This window comes from Anser anser (genome assembly GCF_964211835.1).
Source record: "Anser anser genome assembly, chromosome: 5".
NCBI classification, from domain to species: domain Eukaryota; kingdom Metazoa; phylum Chordata; class Aves; order Anseriformes; family Anatidae; genus Anser; species Anser anser.
In genome coordinates this window covers 48117442-48144298 of record NC_139725.1, presented here as the reverse complement: position 1 = coordinate 48144298, position 26857 = coordinate 48117442, and the positions used below count along the sequence as shown (strand labels likewise).

Genomic DNA, 26857 nt, shown 5'->3' with positions numbered 1-26857 from the left:
AAAAAAAAAAAAGACATTTTTAGAAAGGTTGTTGTGGTACAAGACTTGAAGAGTGGATATATTTTAGAAAGTCATTTAAATCTGACATGGAAACTCTGCTCTGCATATGTCAATGATGAAGTTTTGTCTTCTAGGACGTCGATGATAAATTGTATGCTAACTCCTTGCTGGGCTGAGGACATTTTAATACTTATTTCATATATAGGTCTGAAAAAAAAAAAATCTGGGTCAGTCAGTTCTGGATGCTTGATGAGGAACAAAATGAAAACTTAAAGATTTTAGTTTGTATTTCTTGATAGGAAGATGGTGGCAGGGCTGATGGTAAGCATCTACAGCTATAGAGAGAATAAGATCAAGAAGAGAACTAAATATCTAGGGATAGCACTTAGATAGTTATGGTAACATTAAGAAAAAGTAACTGAAGAGTGAAGTCTTTTGCTTATTCTGCATTGTTTCTTTATTCTTGTTATATTTTTGTTTCAGATATTTCTTCCATTGAATAGAGAGGAATGTTGTAAACATGAATTCTTTCCTCCTTTTATTCTTTCAGACTTAAAAAAACATGTAATGATGTATCATCTGGGATCAAAAATCACATGAAAAGTGTTTGGAATATTTAAAAAAATCGTTAGGAAGACCCAGTTATGTTTCTGATATTATGTTTCCTAACACTGGATTAAGGCAGGACACTCTATTATTCCTAGTATTTCTTGGTGTGGCTATTAGAGAAGTTTACCAGTTGTTACAAAACCATTTTGCATATGCGGATGATTTCATTGCATTAGGAGAGACAGAAGATGTAGTGCAATAAATGACTGAGATTTGAAGGAAACAGAAAACAAATGAGACTCAATGTAATGAAGAAAAATTGCTCATGGTCATATGCCAGCAGAAATGTTCTGGATGTGTATACCCAGAAGTTGATGATCGTAAATAGCAGAAGATCATTATTTACAAAGGATGGTGATGAAGAAGGGGATAAGGACTGAAGCACACAATGCAAATACCTATTAATTTAACCTGTAGGGAAACAGTAACTCCAGCCAGCTTTTGAAAAAGACAATGTTTCTGATATTGAAAGCCATCATTAATTTTACTACTTTATGTGGTAAAGTAGTAAAACTTTACTTTTACTTAAAGAAACTTAATATTTTCAACAGCAGAGTATTGAGTCATTTTTGAGCCCAAAAGTGAGACTGATGTTTGAAAGAGGTGATCTGATAAGGAGCAGTGGGAGGTCACTAAAGCGAAAGAGTAAAGGTAGGATAATTATTCCATATTAATGACTGGTTAGCGCAGTGGAAGACAAACAAACTACGCATTTCAGTAAAGACCGTTCTGATGGTGTTTGACCTGTGACCAAACACTGAGAAGGTGAAGGAATAATAATGATCTGAGAGGAAATTGCTCGTGAAGGGGAGAAATAATCCATCACTAAAACAAGGTGAGGGTGAGTGTGCCTTAGATTCTATATGGTTTTCAGAACCTGGACCAAGTGGATTAGTATCCCATTAAAATAAGTTGAGGTACTTACAGAATGGATCTTTATGCTGTGACAAAGGGCTCTGAAGGGAATAATGGGAGAAAGAAGCTTTTGTGGAGAATGTAAAACTGTCATGAAAGATACCAGATTCTCAGTTAGATAGGAGACTATAACATAACGGATAAATCTGTGCGGTGAAGGTGATAGAGTGTGATTCAAAAAGACTTTTTGTACTGAAAATTGTGACAGACTTCTGATTTTTAATTTTTAACCCTTCATTTTTTACACTAGCTTTCAGAAAGAATCAAATTTTAATATTTCTGTCTCTTGATCACTGGTTGCATAAAAAGTAACAGCAGAAGATGGCAGCAGAGATTGCTGACTCCATCTCATTTCTTTGTATGTGCAGAAGAATACAGATGCTCAGTGAAAGAACAGAGGGTAAGCTTTTCTTTAAAATCATACTGATTTATTTCTGGAAAAATAAATTCATAGACTCCAAGAACATATTCATCAGCTTGTTTTTTTATGGAAATATTGTGGGAGTTAGGAAAGAAAAAACATTCCCTGTCCCTTCAATATGCCTTAATGGCAACACACAAGAAGTTAAGATAGTCCTTGCAAAAGGCCGTGAACAAATTGTCTTTGCATAGCTCTCCTGCCTTAGCAATAACTCATGAGAGGCTGCTGCTGTTGTTACATTCCATATAAAAATATAATATACTGAAAATGATGAAGAAGCTCTGATAAAATTTACAGAAAGTTGCTTAAATTTCAACAGGTGACTCAAAGCACTGGTAATAATGCCTACATTAGTACCTTTGCCATTCTAGTTCATCCTCTAATAGTAAACAATTGTAAAGACCTGCCAGTAGGTTAGCTTGACCTTCTGATTGCAGGCAGTGCTTGTGGGTGTGAACTTAGACAGATCAATTTGTAGGGAGAGTAATGTATTTCATTAGACAAGCTGATATAGCTGGAAACAAAAGCCTTTGGACACTCAACCCCCCTTTCATGTCACAGACATCCACCCGTGCTGATTTGTGCACAGAGCGTCTCTGTGCTTTGTGTCTAATCCGCAGTGAGAGCCAGAGCATTGTTTCTCAGAGACCGTGGAAAACGAGTGGATGTATTTATAGAGGATGGAGTTAAAGTAGATGCAGTGGAATATAGATCCCAGTTTTCTTTCCTCAGTGGCACTGTTGCCTTGCTACCCAAAGTATATTTGGATCAGCTATGTCTGCTCCTGCTCTGGCTGCTGCACACTAATATTTTTTTTGCTTCTGCCCCTGCCTAAGGAAGCTCACTTGAAATCTGTCTGTACTTCTGCTGCTTTTCTAATGCCTGTCTAAGAGAGTCAAGATGCTCTTGTTTGTTCTTTTTTTTTTTGTGACTTTTTTTTTTTTTAATCCAACATCTATGCTTCTCTGCTGAGTGTTAACTGTATGTAGAACTGTATAGCTGAGGCTGACAGCCTGCCTAATTGCTTCAGTGAAGCCAGAGGCATGACTCGGGGTTTGCAAATTCAAGCCCTTTTAGCCTCCAGAATGGTTCGAATTGAAGAAAAAAGGAAACCATCAAATGTGCAATAATGCTTCCTGGAGATGGCATTTTGTAGAGCACGTTTGAATTTTGAGAGGAATTTTGTGTGGTATGTGTTGAAGAACTTTTCCTGCCTCCCTGCCCAGTTGTGTCAGTCACTTGTCAAATGGGAGACTTGAAGTTAGGAACACCTTTCGTGTTTGAATGTTATTTCCACAGTAATATATCTTCTGTCTTGTGTACATATACCTACTTTTCTCTCTGGTTAATATAATTCAGTTGCTTTATTCTTGTAATTTCAGTATAATCCTAATATAGGCCAAAGTATTCACAACTACTGTGTACGCCAGAATACATTTCTGAAGCAGTAAATTCAGGTCAATATTGTTTATTATAGGTTGGAGTGAGAACACATCTTCTTTATAATAATAATAACTTTTTCTGGTGATTTCCTGCTTAGAGCAATCATGAAAAGATATGGAAAAAAAAATTGAAATGTACCTTAACGTGTTCAGCCGAACTCTGCTTGCTTATAGGCATGACAAAGTATGAGAAGTTATCTAGTTCTTTCTGCCATAAGCTGCAGTGTGTTGCAGCAAAGGGAGGTGAGGCTTGACAGTCTTCATTATCTTCATTATATATTTGTGAATTCAGATTTCTAGTGTTTCTTTCTCAGAGACTGGTATTTTAGGTTCAGAATAGATTAGGATTTTGAAGTGATGGATAGGCTTTTCAGAACCTGCAAAAATATTTTGAATGATAACTGCTACATTCAAAAAATGCATGTGGGAGTATCGGCACTGTCCTGAAACTGAGACTATTTGCTAGGTTTTATTCAGTACCTGGAGCTTTCCTTTGTGTTTAATTTTGCTCTTTTGTATTAGTCTTTCAGTAATCAAGTGTTGAAAACATTTATAGCATTCTGTGTGATTTCTGATTGAAAGTTCTGATTAGTACACTGTTTATTTAGAAAGCATAATTGTTTTGTGTGGGTGCAGGCACCACCGGTACTTGTCTAGCTGCTATCTAAGCAAAGACCTCTCAGGATCAATTTCTGAATATGAGTATGCTGTATTCAACTTCAAAACATATGCAAAAAAACACAGGGAGAACCTTTTTATATCCTTAGATATAATGGTCTCATTTAGCTGGCTTGTGTTATCAGGTTGGATGAGGCCCCGGGCAACCTGATCTAGTGGGTGGCATCCCTGCCCATGGCAGGGGGCTTGGAACTAGATGATCCTTTAGGTCCCTTACAACCTGAGCCATTCTATGATGATTCTTGATTTTCATTGGTGGAAAATGCAATCCAGCAGAAGCATCTATTGAAGGTGTGGACATCAAATATTTGGTCTGCATTCTTGTGAGCCTAAAGCCAGTGCTAGCTGGACTTGTACTGGCAAAAAATGATCTATTTAAAAATAATAAATTAGAAGCCCATCTCAAACCATAGGCTTGTTGAGTTAGACTGGGGAACCACTAATTCTCAATGGGAAGTTGTTACCCTGTTCCTTAGAAGCTGGTATGATGATGTAGATATATTGGGAACCAGGACTAAGCACCAGGCTGGTGACTGTATAAAAAAAAACCCAAAAACATATATTGAGATCTATATTGTTTTGTTCTATTTTTTTCCAAAGGTTCAAAAAGCTCATCAGGCTTTACTAATGACAAATACAAGCATCACCAAAATGGATAGAGAGAAGAGCATGACATCCAACTGAAAAAAAAAATATATATATATATATATATTATATATAAATCTCTTCTTTTATTCTCTGATTTTTTTTTTTTTTCGATTTGGCCACCTTTGATTTTTAAATATTTAAATGAAGTGGGACTTGATCAGCAAAGAGCAGACTCTAGTAACTGATCTAGGAAATGGGTATTGGAATCAAATCACCACCACTGGGAAGCTCATTCATTTGCATATGTCACTGCTGTGTCTTTGTCCTCTCCTAAAAGACTGTGCTGCAAAACAGCTCATGACCATTTACTGGCTTGGGGCTCAGGAGCTTTGGGATGAGGCCTGGTATTGGGATTTGTCAGTAAGGGACTTCTCTATAAATTAAATAGTCAGTTTAATTTGAACATTACAGCACTTTGCTGATGCACTTACAGTTTATTATGGTGGAGTTATAGCTTCTTAAAGAGGGATGGCAATATTAGAGAGCAAAGTAATCTGAAAGAAGAAAAAGGTATATTTTTGAATCCACCTGTAGTTTCCGCAGTCATCTGCATTAAATGGCACTAATGTTAGAGCACTGCTTTTGTGGTTCTTTTTAAGATTTTACACAATGTATTATCTAGGAAAAAGTCTCCGGTGGGCAGCAGGGAATGTATCCATGTTTTATGTTCCTGTTTAGACATACAAATCAGTCTTTCAGTATAGTGTCCCATAAATAGATACTATTGTTGATTAAGCTTGTAGAATTACCAGTATGTCATTGATAATTTCAGTTAATTTACACACAGTCTATTGACTTCAAGCCATACTTTAATTTAGAAAGGTTTATTTATCACTTTAAGCAAATAAAAACTTTAATCAGATTGCATTTTACTGCTTCAAATGGGGCAAAAATGCTTATTGAAAATGTCTTCTGTCTCTAAGGCCAAAATGTAGTAGTTCCATCAATACATTGTGCTACAGCTTTCAGGTTTTAATGATCAGTGTCAGCTTTGACAAAGATATGCTCATTTTTATTGAAAGAGTTTTCTCCCTTTTTTCCACTCAGTACCTCAGCTTGTTGCTATCAGAGAACTGACATCTATGCCTGTAGGATTTAGTAACACTGCCTACCAAGAAAACTTTCTTTCTTTTTCTAGCTGTGAATGTCAAGCTTTTCCAGTCAGGAACCAATGTTTTTCCTGTAGAAATGGGTCAGACTTTTGAAGTCTGACTGCTCTTGAGGAATATGATGATGTCTCTAAAACCTGTAATCCAGACAGTTTTCAAATTTACCTAAGTCTGGGTGACTGCAGTACTTGATATCATTTGTCTCTCACTTTGCTAGGTTTCTGTTGGACTCTCCATTCTGACTGATAACACAAATTAGAAGGTATAGTAAAAAACAATTCATAAACATCATCTTTGCTAACTATTAGTACACACTATTGTTATCGCTATTTTACAGATGTGGATATGGAGAGAGATATCTCCATATTCAGATTATCTTCTCTGACCTTAACTGGTGGTATAACTAGAATCCCAGAACTTCTGTCAATGGCCCACCAATACATCGCTGTTTGGGGCATCTCTGCCTCACTAAAGATTCTGGTCCATTCCATTTTTTTAATGTCCTCTTCCATTTTTAAAATCTTAAAGACAGGTGACTCTTATTGACACAAGAGGCTGATATTTTATTCTGACATAGACAGTGAAATGAAAATAAGACTTTTATTTTTTTAACTACTTAAATTTAATTTCTTTAAACTTTATGGGAACTTCCATGGGAATGCTCCATTTGACTGTAGAGAAATCTGGACAGAAATAAGGAGCATCAGTAGAAACATTCCTTGACTATCTTGCTCTGAACAAGAAAAGATCTCTCTGAAAATTCTGTGGTGTTTTCTTTAAGGTGTAGGCTGGAAGGGACCTCTAGAGGTCACCTATCCCAACCACCTGCTCAAGCAGGGTGATCTGAGTAGGCTGCCCAGGATTGTGTCCAGCCAGCTTTTGAAAATCTTTTGAGGGAGACTCCACAGCCTGTCTGGGCAGCCTGTGCCAGCACTCTGTCACCTGCACAGTGAACAAGTGTTTTCTGACACTCAGACAGAGTGGCCTGCATTTCAGTTTGTGCTTGTCCTGTCACTGGGCACCACTGAAAAGAGCTGGGCTCCATCCTCCCTGCACCTTCCCTTCAGGTATTTATGGACATTGATGAGATCTACCCCCAGGCCTTCACTTGTCTAATCTGAACAGTCCCAGCTCTCTCGGTCTCTACTCATAGGATAGATGCTCCAGTACTGTAATTATTTTTGTGACCCTAACCTGCACTCTCTCTTGTATGTCCATGTCTCTCTTGTAGTGGGGGCCCCAGAACTGGACACAGTACTCCAGCTGGGACCTCACCAGTGCTGAGCAGAGTGTAAGGATCGCCTCCCTCGACCTGGTAGAAGTGCTCCTGCTAAAGCAGTCCAGGGTGACTTTTACCTTCTTTGTGGCAAGGGCCCATTGCTGGCTGCTGTTCAACTTGGTGTCCACCAGGATGCCCATGTTCTTTTCCTGAGGAACATTTTCTGGTCAGTAGGCCTTCAGTATGTACTGGTGCCTGGGGTTATCACTCTGCAGGTGCAGGACTGTGCACTTCTTTTTGTTGAACAGGGGAAATGGGAAAGTGTAGATAATGAGAAAGTACAGGCTGCCTTTTCCAGGATAGTCATAAGACTTCTATAACACCAGATGTAGTGTATAGCCATACTATAGACCTGGAAGCATTATGAGTAGCAAAGCTATCACATTGTTTGGACTAAGCAGGATGATGAAGGCCTCGTGTACCTACATTTTAGTATTCAGTTAACATGGAATAATATACTTTGGATGGATAGCATGTGAAATATCTACATAAGTAAGAGAAGCAGATGGATCTGGAAATATAGTGGGCTCCCAGCCACTCTTTGAATCGAATTGCAGGATCAGTGGAGCCCTTTGGAAGTGATTCTAGTATATGGGGGTAAGGGCTTTGTGGGCTGATGGCAGTATAATGGTATAAATTCAAGTACCACCGCTGAAGTCAGTGTGTTAGCTCAGGTTGTCATTAATGTAACAAGGAGCAGTAGCCTATCTACGGAGAACAGTAAATCCTTTGAGATTAGAGATACCCTGTATTAGCTCTTTTTATTATATTTAGATAGAAAGGATGTCAAGTGTGAGTGTAGGTGAAAAGATTATGTTGATGGGCAGATATGAAGAAGGGATAATAGATTCTCCTTGACCAGGGATTCCCTCAGTGAAGACTACAAACATGTTTTTACTGTGTAGTAGTTTTATTTGTTGTAATCAATGTGACACTGTAATATTTTAACTGGCTTTATTGTCAGATGTTTAAACTGACACAAGCTTTCTCTTTGGTACTGTGTTAATTTTTGGAGGGAAAAGTTGCATATTATTACCTTGTCTGATAGTTTTGGAGCAGAGGAAATAGTGTTGATAAACAGATGGGAGAGGATATTAAGAATTTAAGAGGATATACCAGCTAGTTGGCATGTGGGACTAGAAAAAATATGTGGAACATATACAGAAGTTGAGCTGAGTATTTTTAACTTGCTCCTAACAATGATTACTTTCATGGTTTTCAGACATTTGAGGTATCATTGTTAACATAATGATAGGACCTTAGCAGCAGGATTTGATTCTAGGCTCTGCCATCCTCATTGTAGAAACCTAGGTAGATCTTATAATGTTTTTTCAAGATTTCTGAGTTCTTAGAGTTCTTTTTTTTTTTTTTTTTTTGTTGTTGTTCCAAGAAATCTTAATTCTTATATTCTTCATGAATATATACATATTTTATGACTATGACACTGAGGGACAGTCTTCCAAAATAGGTCTTAATATTTGAAGTATTTAAAGAAAAACTGGGCCAGAATGAGTTGAAATCTTGCAGGGGAGTTTCCTTGGTGACCCTGATCATTTAAGCATCACTATTTCTAAGGGTAAAGGAGGAAAAACTCCACATTCATACATTTCCTTGTAGTGAGTCACAGTAAGCTGTTCTGTACTATGAATTGGTTACTTGGGTTTTTAACTGACTGAGAAGCACAAGAAAGGAAATAAAATTATTTCATATACCTAGCATTAGGAGACTTCTGTAAAGAAACAGAAAAGAATTTAGATATAGTGTTAGGTTGCTTTCTCAGCACCTATGCTTATAGCATCAGTGAGAAGAACCTTTTAAATGATTTGTATTGGTGTGCTAATTGTACTTTTTATCTCCCTTTGGTTGTTGAGAAAACTGAGGTGGGTATTTAGTTTGTCTGCAATCACGCAAAGAATTAATATTAGAATGATGACTGAGTCTGGCAGTCACCTGTCTCTGACTTACCCTCTACATCACATTACAAATGTGATACTATTCAGAACATTAAAGTTGATATGGCCTTCATCAGGGCAAGCACAGAAAGGAGAAAAAGTAATTTTGCAAATTTAAGAGACCTAGAATATTCAGAACTCAGAAGATAACATTGTGAGAAGATTGAGTAAATTCAAAATTGTAGTAGATTTGAAAATGCTATTATGATCATGAAAGGTAAATAACAAGCTTTCTTATGGTAAATGGATTATTATTCAGAGAAAACAAAGTAGAAAACTGTGTAGCTGTGTAGAATTTTAAAGAGGTATGTGAGTAATTATGCTCACAGATCCAGGGCTCCTGTTGCTTCATATATATATATATATATATGTATGTATTTTAATGTGGAAAACTATCTATACTAGTATGGGGTTATAGATACAGAGCAGTAGTGCAGACCACATCTGGCCTTCCTTTCTCATTCTAGCATTGAGCCTGGTTTTCTAGCTCTGAGAAAACCAGTCAGCAAATCTTTGTGAGCTGTCATCCCCTCTTACATGCTTTCCAGCTTTTTTTGTGGAGAAGTGGTACATAAGTGGTCTTACTGCATATATGATGTGGGAGGAGAAAGCATTTTACATGTTTATTTGTCTTGCATATTTCTTCTGAGGCAGAAGATCTTACAGTGCTAATGTGGCTCTGTTAGCCATATCCCATGATCACTAAGACAGGAAGTGTGGCTATGCTGGATGGTTCACCACACCAGTGAATATCTACATGCAAAATGGAGGATCAGCTGGTGTTAATATCAGTACACAGAGGTAGATGTGTTATGCTTTAATGTTGAGAAAGCAAGAGGTTCATGCTTTAGATGTTTTTTCTTCTATATATTCATTTGTTCCAAAAATAAATAGTAACATTTTCTTTAACTAATACTGAAATAAATCATCAGACCTGCATCATTCTGCAGGTCTATATTCATAACAACTTATATAACACTGTTTTCTATTATACAGTGTGATATATACTATATTCTATTATACAGTGTGACTGTATGTAGTATGCAACTACTACATATAAAGAGGGAAGTGTCTACACGTTTCCATGTACTCTGGAGGGACATAGAATATACTCTTTTCCCATTTTTTTTCCTCTTCTCAAAATCAGGAACTTAATACTATTCAGTGCAATAACTGTATTGGGGAGAATATCCTCTGAGCTCCTAAGGTGAAAGAAAAAGATTCTGTGAAAACCACTAAATTGTTCCTAAAACTGTTAAGCAGTTTTGTGCGTATGTGTTATTCATTGGCTGTTGCTGTGTTGAATTTGGTGAGAGCTGATTTCCTTTCTGGATGATATGAATTTCTTGTGCAGCATCTCTGAATACATCTTTCTATGAGTTGTGATTAGATGGAGTGAAACAGACACTGTCACTTAGGTATCCTGTATAGAGGAAATGTCAGCCCATCTGTCTGACATCGACATTTGGGGTTGAAAAGGCAGTAGGATTGTTTAAAGACTAATCTCCTTAATGTTTCAGTTAATCTTCCCAAAACCTTGAGGGTAGTGACAGATAGCTCCATGAATTTCCTCAAGGTGTGAATATGAATGTGTGCATTTATAAGACAAAAAAAATAAGTAGGAAAAAAAAATCTACATCCTAAACCCACAGATGCCTCAGGGGCCTCACAAACCGAAGACACTTCATCATTCACTGCTGGAAAGCTTTTGTCCTCTCATAATCAGATTCCTCCACAAAATGGTCATCATGTTCTGCTCACATGCATTTATTATATTACCATCCTTGGTTCTGTGGAGTGGAGAAGTCACATGTGTTTGTTCGTCTCCAATAATACTAGCAAATAAGGCTTATTAAGAGGCTAGCCAATGTGGTACAACAGATACAAAATATATGTACAAAAGATGTGTAAGACAATGCATGTAGAATTAGTGATTCATTTTTTTCTTCTGAGGTCAAATTGCTGTTAATTGCTATGAAAACACAAATCTGGACAATGAAAGTTTCCGTGGAATGAGTCCCTGGGTAGGAATATCTGGGAATTCAAGATCAAAAGGAAGAAACTTTATTGTAAGATATAACATATTTTACTCAACCTAACCTAGAATATGTTGAGCTAGGCTAGTCATCTCAAGGAAAGTCATTTGTTTGTTTGTTTTTGTTGAGTTAATTACCTCTTGGAGACAGAGTCTATTCAACCTGGGCACTTCTGCTGGTCTCTGGCAAAACATTTTCGATATTTCATATGCCAACTTGAAGTAAAGAGAAAACTAATCAAAAGTATAGAAAACTCTATCGAACTCTAGGAACTTAAACAGATTTTGCTTAAGATTGGTTCAAAAATGAATAAAGAATTCCAAAGAATACAAGCAAATAATTGAAACAGCTTTGTTCTTCCTTTTCATAGCTCAGGGTGTGTCTATGTAGATTTTGCCTGATTTGGACAACTAGTTATTGTAGCTTCATCACACATCTGCCTGTGCTTTGGAGTTCTTATCATCTGGCAGATAACTTCCTAGCTTCTAAATGCTTCCGCAGGATGCATAAGCTGAGTAAACAAAAGAGATAAAGAAGCTTCATGCTATTTCCTTAGTTCATATGAATGCCACTATAATTGATTTAGGAGAGAGAAAAAAAAAAGGAAATTGTTTCCCTGGAAAAGTATATTAGCATTTTCTTGAATTCCTTGATGTCTTCCTCCCTTCATGTGAAGAACAGAGACGTCTCCTCCTCTGCTATAATGCTTAAAAACTACAAAGCGTCTCTGGATAAACTGCTCTGTACCAAAAAGATTTTAAATGGGTCAGATGGATTATACTCAAGCTGACATTTATAAATGATGCTATCCATTGGCTCCAGCTGTAGATCACAGACAATGCAGAAATGCATAGGGACAGTGTCAGACTTTACTGCTGTGATGTTCTAACCTTGCCCAGAGCCTGGTGGAGTGGAAGACAACCAGACAGCACTTAACAGGGCAGATTTACTAATTTACTCATTATCATGATCGGATACATCTACTTAAAAGGAAACTGTCAGTTCAATAGAAGAGAGAAGACTTGGTTTATTTAAAAGTGGTGAGAAACAGAAAGAATGAGGTGATTGCAAGCTGAGGAGGAGAAATGTTTCATTAGGTTTGAATTAAAAACCCAGTGTATGGAGCTCATTTCAGGCAGTCGAGGTTTCAATGACAATGTCAGACTGAAGAAAGAACAAAGAAAATGGAAGTTAAAATAACCAGCTTGGCTTGACAGAGCTGAGCAGAATGGAGGAAGAAAAAAAGTGTTGATGAGAGTAGAGGCAAAGAGGTGCTTGGGACTTCTTCCTCTTAGTCTCCTGTGCCAGGAGCTTCTGAACAGAGCAGAAGTTAGAAGAGCAAGGGTCTGTATGAAAGATGGAGAATCATCATCAACTTTCAGGACTTTTCTTGCCTGTTATCTTCTTATGCTTGTTTCTGGAAACTCTTGCTCCTGAGCTAAGGTAGCAATGGGTGAAGAAGAGGTTGGAGTCAGGAGAAAAATACCTGTCAGTATTTTTGGTGTCAGGAGGCAAGCAGAGTAGAGTAAACATCTGAATTTCTTACTTTGAGTTTCATTGAACCTCCATACTGAATCCCTCCTGAATAATCCTTCCAAGACCTCTAAATAAGTCTGTGTTTAGAATACAAAAATGATAGTGAACTCATGCTATTGCAATATCGAAGAGCACAAACTGTCATTTGTTGACCTCCTTTACCAGATTGCCCTTTTAAGACAAACATGGAGTAAATACCAGAATAATCAACCTTTGCTGTTAAAACTAGTGCACCTATAATTGCAGAAGGGGATTATGAGAGTTTTAATTAAGCAAAATAGTGAAGACCTTAACAGGGTTTCTGGCTTCCTTAATTTTATTCTGAATTTCGTGATACTTGTCACTACATAACTATTGGCTGCTGAACCAGTAGGTCCTGGTCTGAGAAGTTCAGCCACCATTCAGAACAAATAAGCTTCTAGCTTGCATGGACAAGGAAAAAGTTTAAAACATGGTGTTACAGGAATATAGGAGATAGCCTCAGGGGCTGTTTGAAATTACCGAAGCCAGTTTCTGCTTTGTGACCTTTCATTTAAGGCAGTTTGATTTTACTTTTTTTCCTTGTTGCTACATGGCCAAGAAAGTATTAAAGACCAAGAGATCAGAAAGAAACTAACCTCTTCTACTCATAATTATTTTTTTTTCTTTTTGGAAATATGATTTTCAGTATTTTTATGATCTGGCTCATAACCTCTGAACACTGCTTTACTTTTACATTTTATTTAAAGCACAGGCTTTCCATTTGTGCTAGTTTTACCCTACTGGGCAGCTAAAATCCACCACAGCCTCTCTCTCACTCCCCCTCCTATAAGAAGGGAAGAAAGAGGGGAAAGAAGAGAGCACGCTGGAAAGAAAAAAGGGCTCACAGGTTGAGATAAGAATAATTTAACTAAAGGGAAAAGGAAGAAGGGAAAACCAACCAACCAAAGACCTTGTGGAAGCACAGAGGGAACAAAAAGATTATCTACTCAACAACAAGCAATGTTCGGCTGTGTCCCGTGAAGCAGGGCCTCAATATGCGTAGTGCTTGCTTGGGAGAACAGACGTCTTCATAATGAGAGCCTCCCCCCACCTCTTTCCTTCTCCTTCCCCACCTTTTATTGCTGAGTGTGACACCATATGGCATGGAATATCCCTTTGGTTGGTTTAGGTCAGCTGCTCTGGTGATGTCCCCTCCCCATGTCTTGCCCACCCCCAGCCTGATGGCTTTAGAGAGGGTGTGGGGGGCTGGAGGGAGTTTTGATGCTCTGCCAGCACTACTCAGCAATAGACCAAACACTGGTGTGATACCAGTGCTGTTCTAGCTGCAAGTACAGAGCAGAGCACTGTATGGGCCACTGCAGGGAAAGTTAATTCTATCCCAGCCAGACCCAGTACACCATTAGACCATAACTCCAGCATTCTGGGAAGCTGTCTCAGTGTTGATAAAGGTAAGTACACCTGCAGAGCTACCAAATGTTTTCTTCCTCAAATGTTTCTTCTCTACTAATTTCACAATAACATGCTTCCTTGAAATGTTTACATCTTCTAAATGAATCGGCCAGTTGAGTTTGATGTAGCTGAACTTCTGAACATCACACAAAGAGACATATCTTTTCTCATTATTTTTATTGCATGTTTTTCTATTTTATTTTATTTTGTTTACAAAGAGGTAAAAGTGATAAAAGTACAAAACCCCAAGTTGTTGGAAGATTTTTTTTTGCTACTGTTTCAAAAATCATGGCTTTTCCATCAAAAGATACACTCAGCACTAAGAATCTAATTTTTGATAGTAGATATCCTGTTGAAATCTCAGTAAAGGCAAGAGAAATGAATTAAGTGAAATGGAATGGAATAGGTCATTCCAGAATCCAGTGACAATTATCTTGTTTTCCTGAGAACTGGATCTGCAGTCAACTATAATTCAGGTCATTATTCTGTAACTATGTAATCTTTCTGTACAATTAAAATAAGGTTTTTGAAGTGAAGGAAGGAGATCAGAGAACAGGAAGGAAGGATACTCATAGCAGCTCCAGAGACAGGCTGGCGTTTATATGGCTTGTAAAGAGAAGCAGCTTAAAACCACTATGAGAATTATGCAGTGGAATGGTATGAAAGGTTTCTGGAAATGTTTCAGACTCTTCTTTCTTTCCATCCACAGCAGTGATATGGTAATATAACTGATACCAGTGCAGTGGTTTAGCATCAGTGTGCAGAAGAATAACAATTATGTATTTATTTATTTATAGTAAAATCAGTTTTTTCTCATGAACAGGACTGTTTTTGATAGAGCCTGTCAAAGACCAGTGGTAAATCTTTAATGAGATGTTATTTCATTAATGTGTACACTATGACTGCAAGAGGAGTATTTAGAGAAAAATATGTTCTATAATGTTATACCAGGATGAAAAAAGTACTTTTTGTCCTCCTCTGCAAGTGAGAGCACATAGATCCCAAAGAAACCAATTCGAATATCTCAATTAAGAGAGAATGTTGTTTCTTAGTGTTATTAGACTTCAAGGTAAGTCTTGTTCCCTTGTCAGGATATACACTAAAGAAGCTGTTTAGCAGCTACTCGTTCTTTCTTCCAAAGCAGATATTACTTTAAAGTTAGAGCTGTAGTAACTTCATTTAGTTTGGTGTTCTACTGTCAACCTTTTAAGTGGTGTGACTGCCAACATAGTTAAGTGCTAGAAGCCAAGAATCGGCCCGGGAAGAGCTGTGGCTGAAGTTAAAACTTCTCAACGTCTTTGACAATGGACAGTGATAAAAAAGGAAGCAGAAGGGTTGGCTGTGGAAGCTGGGCCAGCTGTGACTGAACTGGCTGGCGCTTATCTGTGGAAACACAGGAGAGGCTCTGCAGTTGTTGGAAAAGAGCCCTGCTCCTGTCCACGTGTCTGCTCTGTTTTAATGGCTGGTGGATGGTTTTGGGTTAGCCAACTGACCGGTCTTCTGTCTACAATAATGACACACAGCTGGTTGAGCTGATCCTGGATACCTCAAATGGGAACAAAAGGCAAAGCCTGGGAGGTGTGCTGGGCAGATGGGGTGCTGAGTCCTCTGCCATGGATTTCCTTCTGGAGATTGGCATATGAGACCTGGCAATTCAGGCAATACTGCTACTGCTTGTAATAGAGATTAAAAGATTTTTCAAGGACAAAAAGCACTATGACTGACACTTAATGCATGAAGTTCATGGAAGAGGAGTTTTTCTTTTGTGGGAAAGTCTGACCAACTATACCAAATGAAACCTGTTGACATAGGTCCTACAGCAAGAAGTGAAAAAGCTGCTGGCTGAATACAGAATAAATAGAAGTTAAGCCTGATGCTCCTCACACTTTAGACCAAATATTTAAATACCAATATCAAATTTGAATGGAGGAAAGAAAAAGAGATTCAAGCAGATGTGCTAGTACTCACACCAGGATTCAGTGGAACTTGGTCTTCCCACCTGCTGCTGCTGTAGAGTTTCCATTTGACTACATGTATTGTAACATATATAACTGTTATCTTGCGGTTAAAAAAAAAAAACAGTCCCACATGTAACTTGGTCCCACTTCCCTAAGTTACTGAAGTCACTACCTTGCAGTTTCCGAAGTAACTAAAGAGATGTAAAAAACCTTCTGTGTCCAGTATGAAGCATATGATCACATTCAGCACTTATGAGGGCTAAAGTAAAAACATACTAAACATCTGTAGGGGCCTAAGGTATTTCCAAAACGTCTGAAAAAAAGTATTTTCCCCCAACCATCTATATAAATAAATGTATAAAATATTTACACACTTGTACTCAAATATCTGATTCTTTAGAAAATGTTTTCCAAAGCCTCCAATGGTTTGAAGACCTGTTGCCTGCTAATCTGTAGATTCTATCTAAAGGCACTTTGACTTGAGTGATAGTGCCTTTATATTTAATGTACACAATAAATTGCATATAAAAATATTTTATATATTATTTACACATATTATAATGTAACATTACATATCTGAAATATATGTATAAATGATTATACATATGTTAAATAAATCACAACTGTATATTTTTGTTTTAGAATGAGAGTTAGTAGAAGTGCTATTAGAATGGAGAAACGTAGTTCTAGCCACAAAACCTGTAAAAATGGTATTCCTATGCATATAATTTTATGATTTGGTGACACAGGAGACCATCAGACTTACCCTGAGCTCTCAAATATTTATCCCCTCATTTCTGAATGCTCTGGATCTGTAAATAACACTACTCATGGGTAACATGTCTCTGCAACGAACCCATGCAACTGCTGATAAGCACAGCTGCTTCACAGAAATGTAGTTATGATATTGCTACAGTGCTGTGAGCAGTGTAGTCAAGAAAGAAGTACAACCTGTTACAAAAATCCCTCTCCCCCAGTGACTTATAGTTGTCTAAGGTCATGGAGTAATTTTTCTTCCTCTTGAAGAAAAACAAGACCAAGAGGAAGAATGAGTTCTCATTCCACGAGCATAGTGCCTGTTTTATTTTGACAGTCTCTTTTGGCAAATGATGTCCTGGCAGAATAACTGAGTGGCCAGAGTGAGCATTTAAACCCTTGGAAAAATAACATGTCCTTCATGAAAAATTCTGACTGCAGAAATGTTGACCCACTACATTAAGTTGAGAATATGATCAATCCAGAGGTCAGATGACATGAAAACATGTATACACTTTGTGTTAACCTTTCATGTCTGTGAAGGACAGATGATAAGCCCTTTACCCTGCTGCCAAACTGAATAGGGATTCAATCCCTCCACTGGTTCCACTGTAATTAAATGTGGATTTTATGTAAACCGCAATTCAAACCTTTTATGAATTCAGAAAATGCTGGCTTCATTTTTCTTGTCAAGCTACAAAACTAGACCATGACAGATGAGTTTGAGCATTTGCTGATCATTCATCTACAAAACATAATAGTTTGATTCTTTCACTTAAGGCTATTTACAGAAACAGAAGTTAATTAATCGAAGCATTGGTGCTCAGCAAATTCTCTTTATTTTTTTCCCCTTTAGCCAGATTTCATTGTATCCTAATGTCCTGGTTCCAGTTAGGACAGAGTTAAGTAGCTCATAGTAGCTGGTAGGGTGCTATGTTTTGGATTAGGATGAGAAGAGCGCTGATAACATGCTGATGTTTTAATTGTTGCAGAGCAGTGTTTACACCAGGCCAAGGACTTTTCGGCTTCTTGCTCTGTCCTGCCAGCGAGCAGGCTGGGGGTGCAGCAGGAGCTGGGAGGGGACAGACCCAGGACAGCTGACCCAAACTGGCCAAAGGGGTATTCCATACCATCTGACGTCATGCTAAACAATATATAGGGGTGGCTGGCCGGGGTGGGGGGGCCGGCTGCTCGGGAATAGGCTGGGCATCGGTCAGCGGGTGGTGAGCAATTGCATTGTGCATCACTTGTTTTCTTACACATTATTATTGTTAATACTATTACCATTATCACTATTATTATTATTATTGTTATTATTATTTTCCTGTCTTAATAAACCGTCTTTATCTCAACTCACAGGCTTCACTTTCCCGTTTCTCTCCCCCCATCCCAGAGAGGGAGGGGGGAGGGTGAGCGAACGGCTGTGTGGTGTTTAGCTGCCAGCCGGGTTAAACCACAACAGTCTTTTTGGCGCCCAACGTGGGGCCCGAAGGGTTGAGATATCGACAAATCTGACCAGAGTGTGTTAAACTAAAATTGGTATAAGTATTGGACCTGCTTAATAGTTGCTAGTCACGATGTTGATTGCCTTAATCTCCAGTCTGCTGTACCTGTATTCCAAATTGAGTTTTATGGTGCGTTACTTTCTGTATGTGCTCCCTGTTGCACTGTTTATCCTTTCCGGGCCCTGGTTTAAGATTGTTATGGTACTGTGCGGTGTAACGATGGCTGAAATATAAATATGGAGAGGCCTGGCAGATTGATTACATCACACTCCCTCAAACCCGCAACGGCAAGCGCCACGTACTTACAATGGTGGAAGCAACCACCGGATGGCTGGAAACATATCCTGTGCCCCATGCCACCGCCCGGAACACTATCCTGGGCCTTGAAAAGCAAGTCTTATGGCGACATGGCACCCCAGAGAGAATTGAGTCAGACAACGGGACTCATTTCCGAAACAACCTTATAGACACTTGGGCCAAAGAACATGGTATTGAGTGGGTGTATCACATCCCCTATCATGCACCAGCCTCTGGAAAAGTTGAACGATACAATGGACTGTTGAAGACTACACTGAAAGCAATGGGTGCTGGGACATTCAAAAATTGGGATACACATTTGGCAAAGGCCACCTGGTTAGTCAATACCAGGGGATCTGCCAACCGAGCTGGACCTGCCCAATCAAACCTGTTACGCACTGTAGAAGGGGATAAAGTTCCTGTAGTGCACGTAAGAAACATGCTGGGTAAAACAGTCTGGGCTACTCCTGCCTCAGGAAAAGGCAAACCTATTCGTGGAATTGCTTTTGCTCAGGGACCTGGATGCACTTGGTGGGTAATGCAAAAGAATGGGGAGGTCCGGTGTGTACCTCAAGGGGATTTGATACTGGGTGAGAATAGCCCATGAGTTGAATTGTAGTATGTTAATTATTATATAATAATGTATGTCATCACTACCATGATTGCTATATATCATAGATGAAAATGGTGATTAATTAGAATGTATTGGACAGAGTGTAACCTGAGCATGACATAAATGGTATGGAATAAGGGGTGGATATCTGTCCCGGTTCCAGTTAGGACAGAGTTAAGTAGCTCATAGTAGCTGGTAGGGTGCTATGTTTTGGATTAGGATGAGAAGAGCGCTGATAACATGCTGATGTTTTAATTGTTGCAGAGCAGTGTTTACACCAGGCCAAGGACTTTTCGGCTTCTTGCTCTGTCCTGCCAGCGAGCAGGCTGGGGGTGCAGCAGGAGCTGGGAGGGGACAGACCCAGGACAGCTGACCCAAACTGGCCAAAGGGGTATTCCATACCATCTGACGTCATGCTAAACAATATATAGGGGTGGCTGGCCGGGGTGGGGGGGCCGGCTGCTCGGGAATAGGCTGGGCATCGGTCAGCGGGTGGTGAGCAATTGCATTGTGCATCACTTGTTTTCTTACACATTATTATTGTTAATACTATTACCATTATCACTATTATTATTATTATTGTTATTATTATTTTCCTGTCTTAATAAACCGTCTTTATCTCAACTCACAGGCTTCACTTTCCCGTTTCTCTCCCCCCATCCCAGAGAGGGAGGGGGGAGGGTGAGCGAACGGCTGTGTGGTGTTTAGCTGCCAGCCGGGTTAAACCACAACACCTAAGAAAAATCTTTAATAACTTGATACAAATGAAAGATCATAGAAACTATTTTCTAATGAAAAAGCACATTTATTTAACTTTAATATAAGAATAATAACACTGGCTACATATACCCATACAAATATACTGTAACTCAATCAAGAATGCGATCAACTAGTTTTGTGCTACTCATGCGGCACACCTAAATAATTGAAATTAATCAAATCCCCTAGAATCAAATGGAGCAGTCACAGCTATGTGAAGCTAGTGCGAAATTTAATTTGTGCTAATCTGCCTTGGAGAGTGAAAGCACAAAGTATACTACAATATTAGCATCAGTTACCTGTTTGGGACTTAAGTTCTATATATATATTTTTTTTTATTTCTCGTTTTCTCTGCGTTACGTAGACAAGAACAAATATAAGGAAATGTGATTTTTAAAATTACTACTTACATTAAAAAAGTAGGAAAGTCCTTACTTTAAAAAATGTCATCTTTTAGCACTCTTCTACTAAGGGACAACTATGTTGCAGAAGTATCAGAAAAGGAAGTTACTTATTCAATAAATGACGATAAGCAACCAGTCTTTAATATCATTCAGGAATGAAATGCAAAAAGCCAATTCAGATAATAAATAAAAGATTTTTGAAGAACTGCTTTGTGCAGTGATCCAAAGTATAACAGTAAGGTTGAAAATGAGACAAATACAAGAATAACAACTTAAGGGATAAATTTAGATCTAAATTATTTTTTTTTCCTCAGGTAACTTTGCCTTGAAATGGGATGCTACCTACACAACACTCCAATAAGCATACTGTTCCCAAGGTGATAGTGGAGGTGCAATATTGGTTAAAAGAAGCAGAGCAGTACCACTTCTGTACACATTTGAACATACACATGAATTTTACAGAGATACTCAGTTCCAAGACACATTGCTAACAGCCATTGTCAGTACTCTGTTGTTAACAAAGTAGGGATTTTCTACTTATATATATATACTTATATATATGTATATATATATATTTAGTTAATATGTCATCCTTAGATACTTTAATAATGCTGGAAAGTATCAAGCACAGGGTCTTTTGTATGACCATAAGAAGCAAGGGCTGCTTAGCTTATTTTAGACACATAAGATGTATATGAGAAGAGGGGCTTTTAGAATCGTGATCAGTTTGATAGTCCCAAGATAAGGACTGATGTGATGCAGATGCTTTCGCTTACGTAGTGACACTTGTGTGACAGCAGTGGTGCTTGTACTAAAAGGTCCAGTGGTGCAAAGGACCCTTTGTGGTAAAAAAATCAAGTCAGTGTCAATACTGATAGACACGGGTGACCACACAGCTTGACAACCAAGAATAAATTAAAGGCCTAGTGTGATCAGACACGCCTTCCTAATGTAAGCAGTAGGGAAAGGCTCACTCCATGTGTCTACCCAAGTGTCACTCCAAGTCTCTACCACCAGGAGCCCCCCTTGGCCTTCTGTGTGAAGAAAAAAATCTGTTCCTTTGTAATCCATGATGACCAGGGGAGGAAAATAATCAAAGTCTGGAGCTTTATTGATTTATTTACAATGGCATGAGCAATATTTTCTCCTGAATAACACCACTTGGCTGTCAAATTCATCCTCTCCCTCATGGTGATGGAAAGATTTGAAAAAACACTCTTCTGTTCTGCAAGGGTGGGTAGATTCTGCCCAGCCTGGGACGACAATATGAAAGAAAGGAAACAAATTTTAAAATGTGACATATCAGGAAAGGAGGCTGGTTTCATGGATCAAGAAACAGAAATGAGAGAAGAAATGCCATGAGATGAGATGCCATGTCAGTGGAGAGAAAGATTAAGGGGAATCAGTAGAGAAATGACCAAAGAGAAGTGACATAGCAGAAGAAACACTCTTTGCAGTAGTGTACAGAGTGCCTGTAAGGGAAGAATGACTGTCTTTAACAAGGCAAGAAATAATGATGCTGGCTGATGAGAATTTGGACAGTCATTTTAGCTGTGTTGAGAGAATAAATAGGAAAGGTTGAACAACAGAAATGTTACTTAGAACATGCATGATCAAGGTGACTTAGAGAGACTATGAACTAAAATGAAAGATAGTGCTGAGAATTATGATCACTTTCTGCTTTTACAAGTTTTATAAGATGAAGTTTTTGATTCACCTTAAACCACAACGAAACTCATGCATAACTGCAGCAGTCTTTCCAGTTGTAACCTCAAGGACATAAAACCCCAAGAACATGTCCTAGTCCTCTGTGTGCTACTTGGGCTGTGAAGTTTTGCTTAAATAAGCAAGTAAGTGGATTTATTTCTCATTTTTATTTTGCATATTAATTGTTACCAAAGGCAATTACAAGACACATAACTATAAAGATTCTCAAATACCACTATATCACCAGTAAGTGGAACAAGAGCCTGAGAACATTGATTTTCTTTTCTAAAAATGCACAAGTCAAACCATCAGCTGCTATATATCAGTTCAGAATGCTGAAAACACTTTTACACCAAAGGAAAGTCTGGCTCTTCTTTCCTACGGTTTGGTGATTCCATCCTGTTTTCATTCAAGTGTGTGCTTCTGAGAGGATAAGTACTGAACTGTAGTTCCTAAGGGCTGCAATCTCTTAAAATATAAAATAAATAACTCTCTTTGGAATAAATATTTTACTTCTGCCAGCTGTATAATGCTTGGGTTTGAAATGTTATCATCAAAAAAAAAAAATCTAGAAAAAAAATTTCATGCTGTCTGGCTCTGAACATGAACACAAATAAGATCCTGAAAGTGCTGAATCATCTGAAAAAAAAAAAAAAAAAGAGAGGGGGAGAGAGAGAGAGAACTGAATAGCAGCAAGGATTCAAGCCTTTCCCTAAGGCTTACTTTGAAGAAAGGCAGTGTCAGGTCTTGCCTATCCATCATTAGAATGGGCTAATCTGAGACATTCACACAGTTGAGGCATTACTCTGTGCTCTTTCTGGCTCCTTTTGTGACATTACAAGTCTATACAAGCAAAGTTGTTTGGGATTTACTGCATTAGAATCTCCAATATAGGAGTAGAAGGGACCACTGCAGATAATCCTGTAGAACTGTTTCTGTTCTAAGATTTCAAATTTACTTGCTTAAGTGGGAAACAATGTCTTTTATGCTAAAATTTTCATACTTTAGCACTGCTAGAAAATTATTTATTTATTTAGTCTTGGAAATAGAAAAAGAAATACCAGCGGTTTAGGAAAAGAATAGAAGCAATATGTATTATTGTATGTGCCTCTTTGAATAAAGTAGGCACCCTGAAGTTGTCAGGTTTACTCCCCCAACAATTTCTGTCAAAATCCTTCATTCCTCTTCATCATTCCACTTTTCTACCTTTTGCTGACTTCCTCCTCCAGTTTTCTATTGCTTGCACAATAACTGTAATTAATCAATTGCATAACTGGGGCCTTTGAAAGTACTTTGAAGAAGACCTTTCAGGCCATGGTGCTTGGCTTGATGGTCAGGGCATGTTTTCTGAGGTAAGTCTTCTGCTGGATAGCTCCATGGGCTGAAACATCTTTCTGTATAGAAGTTTTCCATTGAGTTGTGTAAGTCTTCTATTACCATATTTTATGCATGTACTACACGTTGCATCTGACCCACACTCATTTTGAAGTTGTACTTCTGCTTGAAGTATCCTCAGATAACCTGTAGCCAAGATACCCTCCATTAAATCAAAGCAATGGACAGAAGAGATGAAGTGATGCACAGGACTGTAGTATAGAAAAGCTTACTTGGAGAGAGGAAGTTGGCTATAGGAAAGCAGATGCAGTGGAGTGGGCTCCCAGGGAAGAAAGAACTCTGAGGAAGATTTCATATTTTGAAAATGGAAATAACAGAAATATAATGTATTACCGTTGCTGGTTATACATGTGAAAATGAAGGGTGAAAGATGATTTTTAGGCAAATACATTGGTGTCTGACAAACTTGATTCCTTCATCTTTGTCAGTGTTTTGCTGTGATATATCTGTGCAACTATTTAGTTTCACAGGAATTCAGTCACTAGATCATTATATAAAACAGGAATTTGAAACAAATGTTCACACTGGCTAAAATACATCAAAAAGGACAAATAAAACAAAGCCAGCTGTGAACTATGGCAAGCTCAGTTCATTTCTAGTACTGCCAATAAACTGCCTTCTGTCAGAGAAAAAAGGGTATAAGCAAACTGAGTCTGGATTATTCTGAGCTTTTAGCTGTTTTTCACACTTTTATCTCCTTAAAATAATGAGTCATTTTATTTTAGTGGTTTTGCTCATGTAAAATAATGGTTGAAATTAAGTTTTCTAATTATGCGTTTAAATAGAAGAAGATTGTAATTTAAATTCTCATTCACTGCTAACAAGTTATTTAATAAGGATAACCAGAGTTCAACTTTGTATATTACATGGTTTTTGCATGATTTAAGACACCGTGGGGTGACTCTCTAAGTATTCTGCTTTAATCACAACCAAAAAGTTCAATTTTTCTCTCATATAACGTGAAGACTTAAACTGTTTTAAGGATTGAAAAATTGTTAAAGGCATCTTAATTGTTAAAGGCAAGAGTTGTTTCTTACCATGTATTGCATAGAAGTCTGTAGGCCTTACATCACCGTAATACCTGAGCATCTTCCAAAATTACATTAATGACTTGCTGAACATCTGCTGCGTGCAGTTCTCTCTTCTATTCCTGCTGTTGTTCAGCTGTAAGTAAATAGTAAATCTTACCTTTTTGTTCTCTCCAGTTTCTTATAATGTGGCAGTCACTATGGTAGCTAAAAGCCTTAAAGGCTGGAGTTAGAGGATAGTGGCTTGATATTTTAGAGGAGGCTAGTCTCGGTTTATTTTTGGTGGCATTCATGTGGTGGAAGCCCTGCTAGCAAGGCAGATGTATGCTGGCTCAAGATTTGTCCAGCCATCAGGTACTGCATGCTGCTTTTGCTGTGAGGACATGCAGTTAAGTGGGAGCTACGCCTTGATGTTTCGGACCCAACCTTTATTCTAGCTCTGCAGAGATAGCTGGTTTGAGTAGTTTGAGTCAGTTTCTAATGTTGCTTCTTAACTCCAGTAGTAGTAGTAGTAGTAGTAGCAGTAATAAATAATAGTATTAATAAATAATAATGTGTACTAACACCTTGTTCTTTTCATTACAATTCGAGATACACAGTAGGAAGGGAAAGAATACATTTTCTTTGTATTTCCTGATTTTTAGAACTGTTCTTACTTGGAGCTAGCTGTGGAATCTCTTGTGCTGAGGAAGTCCTTATCTTCTAATTAGGACAGCTTTAAAAGAAACACTGTAAGAATGACCTAGTAGCTCCTAGGATCTAGCTTTAGGTACACATTCAGAGATACAGAGGTAATACAAACTAGCTCCTCCATATCAGGTCTCTGAGGCAACCAAATTGATGAAAGTCTGGGAAAACTTTGTTTTGCCTCAGAAGATTCTGATCAATGTATTAGCTTTCTCTACTGCGTGTCATCATCCTCTGTATAGGAGACTGGAATTAGTAGCTGTATAATGCAAATGGTGAGCTCTCATATTTTTGCTGTCTGTGGTGCTCTCTGGGAATGTAATTACAGCCCAGGCTTCATTTGCTCCATAAGTTAAAAAGAAGGAAACTATTGGGTTCTGTTTTGCTTATTTTATTCTTTGTGTGGTTGTAACATTTGTGTGAGGAATTCTGAACTGCTATTATTTATATTTCTTTCACATGTACAAGATACTTTTAGAGCATATCCAAAAGATTCTGTGAAGAAGGGTAGCTATTTGAAGCCTGTAAGGTGAATTTTGACTACTCTGCTTAGGTGTTGTTCTTCAAACACATTTGTGAATGAATATTTCAGAGCAAAAGTCACCTTTTTCTCTTTCACAGTGTTTATATTTCAAAAATGCTTCCTTTTTTTTTTTTCCATATCAAAAGTAACTTAAGTCTGACCAAATTTTAAATAGGATTTTTGTTTATTTAATGGGTTACATGAATGACCGTACCAGGTGGAATATAAGTGATAGTTGTCTAGAAGGCAGATGATGATTATCATTGGATCACAGAATAATTCAAGTTTGAAGGCACCTCAGGAGGTGTGCAGTCCAACCTGTTCTTCAAAGCAGAATCAGGTATGTGGTCAGATCAGGTTACTCACTCTGCTTAAATGCCATCACAGAAACAGCTTGGATATGCCTAAATAACTGTTTTGAAAATTCAGAAATGTTGCATTTACTGCAAAAGGAGGAACATTCAACAAGATTTCACGGGAATCTGTAGCCTAACTTAGAAAGGGAATCCTTTTAATGAGCATTTGTGCTTCTGACATTTTCAGTTCTCGGTATGGAGAGAGTCAAGTGCTGTTCTTGGAATGAAGAGTGTGATTTAGTAATTAATCCCTAATGTATGGGAAAGAATTTAACACTTAATATTGACAGAATTTTGACATCCAAAAGAAATTCATTGCTTTGAAGTGGCAAGTATAGAAGCAGAGTCCGTTAGAAAGAATATGTGATGCTGATAATTATGCTAGAGACAAACTTGATGTCATATATACATCATTAAACAAACAAGCAAAAAAAATTGCAACACTGAAGCCTAGTCTGTTAAAAGTTTGAAAAGAATTTCCGAGTGATTCTGGCTCCAAAGCATGCTACAATGTTTTTCATTACTGAAATATTTTTGTCCTCCATACTGCCATGTGAAAAATCCTCTCAGCTAGAGAAGCTGCCTCAGAGCACAAGCAATAGTACCATACACTTTCCTGTGGCATAGCAGTTACAAAAAGCAGGGAACAATTCAGAAATATACCTATTCTTTTTCCCCACTGCAAGCCAGTGTCCAGCAACCCCGGTGGTAGGAAGCCTGAATTGCTATTGTGCTGGAAGTCAGACTTCCCACATGATGGCAGAATTACAAGCAAGTTTCTGTGCCAGATGGGACCTAACTGAACATATAATT

General features: G+C 38.1%; 1 protein-coding gene across 17 annotated transcripts in view; it reads left to right on the top strand.

Moving 5' to 3' along the window:
* Positions 1–26857, top strand: part of LOC310900994 (uncharacterized protein) — a 382517-nt gene that overhangs the window by 75818 nt on the left and 279842 nt on the right. The gene's annotated exons all lie outside the window — the stretch shown is intronic.